Source organism: Anabrus simplex, chromosome 2, assembly GCF_040414725.1.
Source record: "Anabrus simplex isolate iqAnaSimp1 chromosome 2, ASM4041472v1, whole genome shotgun sequence".
Lineage (NCBI taxonomy): Eukaryota > Metazoa > Arthropoda > Insecta > Orthoptera > Tettigoniidae > Anabrus > Anabrus simplex.
The window spans coordinates 1202001413-1202008922 of record NC_090266.1 but is presented as its reverse complement, the minus strand read 5'-3'; positions in this window follow the sequence as shown (position 1 = coordinate 1202008922).

The following is a 7510-nucleotide window of genomic DNA, read 5'->3' as shown; positions in this document are numbered from 1 at the left end:
CACAGGCTGAGGAGACCTCAGATCCAGGTAAAAATTCCTGACCTGGCAGGGAATCGAACCCGGGGCCTCCAGGTAAGTGGACGGCAGACTAGCCCAATACCGCAGGGCTGGCGGTTTCAATATTATTCAAATATTTTCAGTCAATCGAACAAGACCCAAACATGATGATGATGATGATAATAATAATAATAATAATAATAATAATCGTATGGCCTCAGCTACCGTGTGCAGACATTTCAAGTTGACGCCATCTGGCAGTCTGCTCATCAATTTTGACGTTCCGTTTTACTCTAGGCCCACTAGATGGCAGACCAAGTAAACCGAAACTCTCTTGGGCGTCTATGGCTGAGATTTAATGAATTTTGTCGGGTAAACACCAAATGTGTCACCAGAGATCTTTTACATGCCGACATTGTACGACATGGAGTGTCGAATGGACTTTTTTCCACCCTTCAAAAATCCGACTACCTCTGCCGGGTTTGAACCCGCTATCTTGGGATCCGGAGGCCAACACTCTACCACTGATCCACAGAGGCGACCCACTGATTGCTTCAAGACTATCGGTACCTCATATAATTCTAGAATAAAATAAATCACAATTTTTTTTCTTGGTTTCCAAATGGGTTATTTTCCCTGGTGGCAAAATCATAAGGAAATACAAGTACAAAACAAATTGAAAGTATTTACATTAATACAAGCCATGATGTAAAACCTGAATTTCTTCATACTACAGTACTGCTGAGAGCTTACTTTTTTCTCACCATGGTCCCATTCTCCTTTTGAAAAAGGTCTAAGATGCCCCTTGATAATATCTTCTATTCTATTTACCCTCCTTCCCACAAATGAATATTCTCCTTATTACTGTGTCACTGACTTAGCATTTTTTAAATTCATCACCATAACCTCTATAAAGCCCTTTCAGTCCTTAAGCTCTTTGCTATAGCCTTCCGAGCACTTTCCACAATATATGCCCAGTACATGTCTCTTATTCTCTCCACTAACATTCTTTAAATACTAGAAAGGATAATTATTATACCATATCAACTGCATTTTTCTTTAAGAATTAATTTTACTATCAAATGTCATTGTAGACTAATTTTGAAAATATGCCTATATACCTAGTACAGTACATTTGATGGACTATGTATCATACTATAATCCTTCAGAATGACAAACTTCCTTTTCCATTGATCTCTGTCACATGTCTTTTCTAGAACTACAAAATTGATTATATTTATTTGCGTAATAGTACCTCCTAAATACTAGATGCATGTCATAAGTCTGGTATTTGCACTCTCTTTGTAGTTCAAAACTTCACTGGTTGTCAATAATCTTCTTCCCCATCAATGATTGCATTCTATTTTCACAGTTCCTACAATCACACTGCCTGGAATACTGATTTTTTTTTTTAAATGTGTTATAAACATTTCTGTTACATTTATTTGTAGGCTAATATGATTTCTTCCTTTGCCCAATTATTAATAACCTACATCAGTAAAATCTTCTGTTAATCCTCTTCATCTAATTCAGAGAGTTTTCTTACCCATCTTTATATGTTTACCTGTTGTCCTGACCAGATAATTTGACTAGGTTTTATATCATTTCCCACCTTAACACACTTTTAAAACAAACATACTGTATCCTCATTAGTTTCACATTTTTGTTATTCTGGATTAACTTAACATCTATTCCTGGAACTTCACTAACGTTGTCCATATACTTCTATGCTATGGTTTAGTTTCGTCCACTTCTGTTGCATGATAACAGTATTTTATGTACCTGTACTCTTATCTCTACTTCTTCAACTGTGATCCTATTATATTCAGAAATGTCTTCTTTCTCATTGTGCAGGTCTTCAGAATATTCCTTCCAATGAGTTTAAAGTGAATTCACCTGAGTCAGCAAAATTCCCTCTCAATCCAATCTAGTTTTCCTGGTTATCTTCTAGGTTCTTTTTATTCAACAATAATATCCTTCTCTTCTTCTATATAATTTTGCCTATTTCAGTATTCCTTACTTGAGGCTAATTTTTATTACCCATCTTTTTATGTTTACATGTTGTCCCTACCAGATAATTTGACAAGGTTGTATATATCATTTCCCAAACTGACGCACGTTTAAAATAATCATACTGTACCCTTGTACTGTACCTTCGTTAGTTTCGCATTTTTGTTACTCTGGATTAACTTAACATCTATTCCTGGACCATGTCACTAAAGTAGTCCATATACTTCTATGCTATATCCTCATCTTGAACCTCTTTTTTTTTTGCTAGTTGTTTTACGTCGCACCGACACAGATAGGTCTTACGGCGACGATGGGACATGAAAGGGCTAGGAGTGGGAAGAAAGCGGCCGTGGCCTTAATTAAGGTACAGCCCCAGCATTTGCTTGGTGTGAAAATGGGAAACCACGGAAAACCATTTTCAGGGCTGCCGACAGTGGGGTTCGAACCTACTATCTCCCGAATAGTGGATACTGGCCGCACTTAAGCGACTGCAGCTATCGAGCTCGGTTTGAAGCTCTTTTACTCTTACTTATCTAATGATCAACTTCACATTTAAGTTGAATAATACTCAATATTATGAAGGTGGGAATAATAAATGTTGTAACCCTGACGGGAAAATCAGAGGAGTTGATTGATTTTATGGAGAAAGGGAATGTTGCAATTATGCGATTGAGTGCGGTCAAGTGGAGGGCAAAGGGAATGAAGAGGACTAGTAGAGGGTACACCCTATTCTGGAGTGGAGGAGGTGAGGTAAAGAATCGAGCAGGAGTGATTGTTAACAAAATCCCGGATGAAAATGCAGATAGGGTAGACTACGTTAGTGATAAAATAATCAGAGTACGACTGAGGATGGAAGAAAAAGTGAAAGATTATGCCCAAGTTTATGGACCCCAAATTGGAAACAGTGAGGAAAATGTAGAGGAATTCTTGGAGACACTCGAGGAAGTAATCACTGATGTGGAAGTGATGGTCATGGGAGACCTCAATGCACAGGTTGGAAATAACAGAATTGGTAAAGAAGAAGTGACTGCTACATTTGGATATGGAGAAAGAAACAGTGAGGGAGATAAGCTGATTGATTTTTTGAGAGAAATGGAATGATTGTGGGTAACACTTGGTTTATAAAGAAGAATAGTAGAAAGATCACTAGATATGCCTGGGTTGAAAGAAGGACAAAAACAGTTATTGATTGTTTTTTGGTTGAGAAAATAAATTGTAAACTGTTAATGGATGTAACAGCACTACCAGGTGAGGCAATTTACTGAGACCACAGGGTAGTGGTAGCAAAATAGAAAATAGGTCAAATTGTGAGAGAGAAAAAAAAATAGACAGGAGAAAATAAAAGTATGGAAATCAAAAGATAAAAGAACTCAGGAGAAATTTCAGGAGGAATTAAAACTGCACATCCCTATATCAGAAATAGAAAGTGTAGAAGAAGAATGGACCATAAAAAAAAAGCCTTTGTAAGCTGTGCAGGGAAGATCTGTGGAAGAACCGGTGAGAGAGAAGGAAAAGGAGACACTTTGGTGGAATGAGAAGGTGAAGGAGATTGTTAAACAAACAGAAAAAAGCATGACAGGAATGGAATACAGATAGGAAAGAAGGGGATACAATTAAGTATCAGGAAATTAAAAGTAAGTATAAAAAAGTGGTACAATTAAGTATCAGGAAATTAAAAGTAAGTATAAAAAAGTGGTAAATGAGGAAGAGAAAAAAAATGTCGGGAGAGATTCAAACAAAAGTTGGAAAATGATGTAAATGGCAGAAAAATGATGTTGTATGGATTGATAAAAAATAAGAGAAAAGAAAAATCTACAGAAAGGAAGTGAAGGAAGCAAGTGGAAACATAATAACACACCCAGAGGAGATGAGGAATAGGTTAAAAAACAAGTATGATAAACTTCTGAATATGAGAAATGGTAAATGAGTATTATCCAGAAATGGAGAGTTTTATTGAAATGACAGAGGTAGAAATGGCTGCAAAAAAAATGAAAACAGGAAAAGCAACAGGGATGAATGAAATACATGTGGAAATGATAAAGGCAACAGGACCTATTGGTCTACAGTGGTCATATAGGCTGCTAAGGTGTATATGGAGCAAAAAGCAAGTACCTGATGATTGGTGTAAAGGTGTAATAAAACCAGTATGTAAGAAAGGTGACAGGAAGGTATGTGACAAATATCGCTGTTGTCACAAGTAGCCAAAATATTAAAGAAAAAACAGAAAGGAGGATGAGAGGAAGGGTGGAATGGAATTTAGAAGAAGAGCAGTACGGATTTTGACAGGGCAAGTCAACAATAGACCCTATATTTACCATGAGATTACTGATGGGAAAATAGTGGGAATATGGACAAGATCTTGATCTAGAGAAGACATATGATAATGTTAATAGAGAAAAGGTGTGGGAAACCTTGGAAAGAAAAGGATCTGGAAGGCAATCAAGGGAACTAGTCAAAGCAATGTATAAGAATTGTTTCAGTTGTGTCCAGACTCCAGTTGGGAGAACAGATTGGTTTAGAAACCAACCTGGACTAAGACAGAGAATTGGATTGTCTCCATTTATGTTTATAATGGTTATGGATGTAATTCTAAAGGAAACACAGGCAAGATATGGAGGGGATATGAAAATAGTATTGTGTGCAGATGACAATAATATGGGCGAGTCAACGATACAGAAGTGTAAATCCAACTAGAGGCTTTAAATGAAAATGTTGAAAAATATGATCTGGGAAGCCAACAATACAGAAGTGCAAATCCAACTAGAGGCTTTAAATGACAATATTGAGAAATATGGTATGAAAATCAGTGTGGAGAAGAGCAAAACAGTGGTGATGACAAGAGGAGAAAAAGAAGGAAAAGGAATCATTGGTAGTATCAGGGGACAAAACCTTGAGGTTGTTGAATACTTCAAATATTTGGGAAGTGAAATAATGCAAGATGCGAGGTTGGATTAGGAGATCACCAGAAGGGTACAAGTGAGAAATATGTTCTACCAGAATGTAAGGAACCTGGTATGGAACAGAGAAGTTCCTATGAAATGTAAAGAGATAATGTACAAGATGTATATACGAGGCGTGTTTTTTAAGTAAGGTCCGTTTGGAAATAACTACACAACGAAAGACGATTTTTAAACACCACATTTATTTGCAGGTTCTACATACTTTACTCTATTTTTCAACATAGCCGCCAAGATTGTTTAACCCTTTATAAGACAAAATTATTTTTTTCTAAAACTTCTTTGTTGTTTTAATATCTATGCATACTGTAGGCCTAGTCAGCAGTAGAGAAAAGCACTGTCAGGAAATTAAACGTCAGGTTTCAGAAATAAAGGTAGAAAATAGGTGGTCAGTGTTGTGACCACCATCCCTTAAAGATGGCATTGAATTGGTCTCAATTACTCTGAATCAGCTGCCTGTTCATCCCTAACTGAGTAAAAGAATGCAATGAATTCATTTTGAGTCACTGGTTCTAATTCTTCAGCAAACTTATGCGTGCTGTGCTGGAAAAATGAAGGTAAGAAATTTGAGTTTATGCTACCTCCAGGAACAGCACAGGATATCAAGATAATTTGCATATAATTCAAAAGCCAAATGATAAAACTGAAGTTACTATAGAATTATAGCAGGAATATATAAGAAATACTTATAACTATTGAAATTCCTCATTATGTTTCACAAACAAGTAACTTGTTTGTAATACGAGGAATTGTGATGGACTGCAGTACCAAACTTTCAAATACATCTTGTATATTTTGATATAGTTAATAATAATGCCTTTCAGTTAGAAAGAAAATTACTGTCACATATGCAAAATTATTGCATGTACAAATAACTGGAAAAATTACATTTCACATTTAATTCCAATTGATTTCAAAAAACACTATTTATCATCACACAAAAGCTCAACCAGAACAAAACCGCACTATGATCAACTCTGAAGTGGATGATGGTCCTTATGAGAACCATCTTCATACTGAAACAGTGCTACCAACTGCATAATGCAGAGATGGTTGTATATACCATCACAATCCATCCCAGTACATCTGAACACGTCTGTAAGGGTCATCTCACGTTAACTAAAGCATGCATCTGGCACTTATGGCAGGTGGTTGCTTTATGAACCACTATCCTGTACAGGGTTAAACACTCATCATACCTTACAACTAAGTTTTAAATTCCTCTTCATAGAAACTTATGCCTGTTCCGATAACCATGAGTTCACAGCCGTTTTCACTTCGTTGTCATCATTGTAGTGGTTGCCGCTGAAGTGATGTTTGAGGTGGCGAAACAGATGGTAATCGCCCGGTCCAAGGTCAGGGCTGTAGGTGGGTGGTCTAAAACTTCCCAGCCAAAAGTGTCCAATAAACCCCGGTTCTGAGCTGCAGTGTGAGGCTCTGCATTGTCATGGAGAAGGATAATTCCCTTTGTCAGCATGCTGTATCTTTTGTTTTGTATCACTCTGCGCAGCTTTCTCAAGGTTTGGCAGTAAGCTTCCGCAATGATAGTGGTTTCTCGTTGCATGAAATCGACCATCAAAACATTATGCCTATCCCAAAACACGGACGCTATGGTCTTTCGCTGGGACAGAGTCTGTTTGGCCTTCACCTTTACAGGCGAATGTGTGTGTCTCCATTCCATGCTCTGTTGCTTCAATTCGGGTGTGATATGCGAAACCCATGTTTCGTCTCTCGTTACGATCTGTTTCAACATGTTGTCACCTTCTTAGGTGTAACAAGTTAAAAACGTCATCGAACACTCAAATCTTTTGTTTTTGTGGTCCTCCTTTAGGTGTTTAGGGACCCAACGGGAGCACAGTTTCTTAAAGTTTACGTTTTCAAAAACAATATTTTGTAAAGCACTGACATAGATGCGTCAGGAAAGGCGTTTGAGAGAGCTGTTATTGTGAAGCATCTGTCCTCATGAATCTTCGCTTCAACTGAAGCCACCAAATCGTCTGTGATCAGAGATGGGCGACCAGTGCGGGCCTCATCCCGGACGTTGTCACCCTAAAACCAACAACAACCATATATTTTGTCCTCGTACATGAACATTACTGTTACTTAAATCATCCAGTCCGATTTGATAAGTAAATACTGCTTGACTGATACTGATAACATCTCATTCAATGCCTGTTGATTTTACAGGTCATTTTCAAAGAATTATTGGTCAGTCAAATGCAACTAGAAATCCACATTCATTGATACAAAGCTTGCTGTAATGCTTAGGGGAAAGTTCCTAAAGCAGGGTACTAACCTGACTTACACAAATTTCAGGATTTTGAGATGCAAAGCAGATGAAAAAGAGTTGCCTTGGTACTCTCTAGAGCATTCTATAATATTTCATACTAGGAGCCACGATAACTTCTTCCTGGTTATCCTTCCAGTTTACTGAGGTTGGCAATGGATGTGGATTAGGCCCAGTGTTACGGCCACATGCCCTTACTGATGCAAACCCTATGTGGAGTGATGTATTCACTACTTTAAGTTCTGTTGTGGTTGGTAGT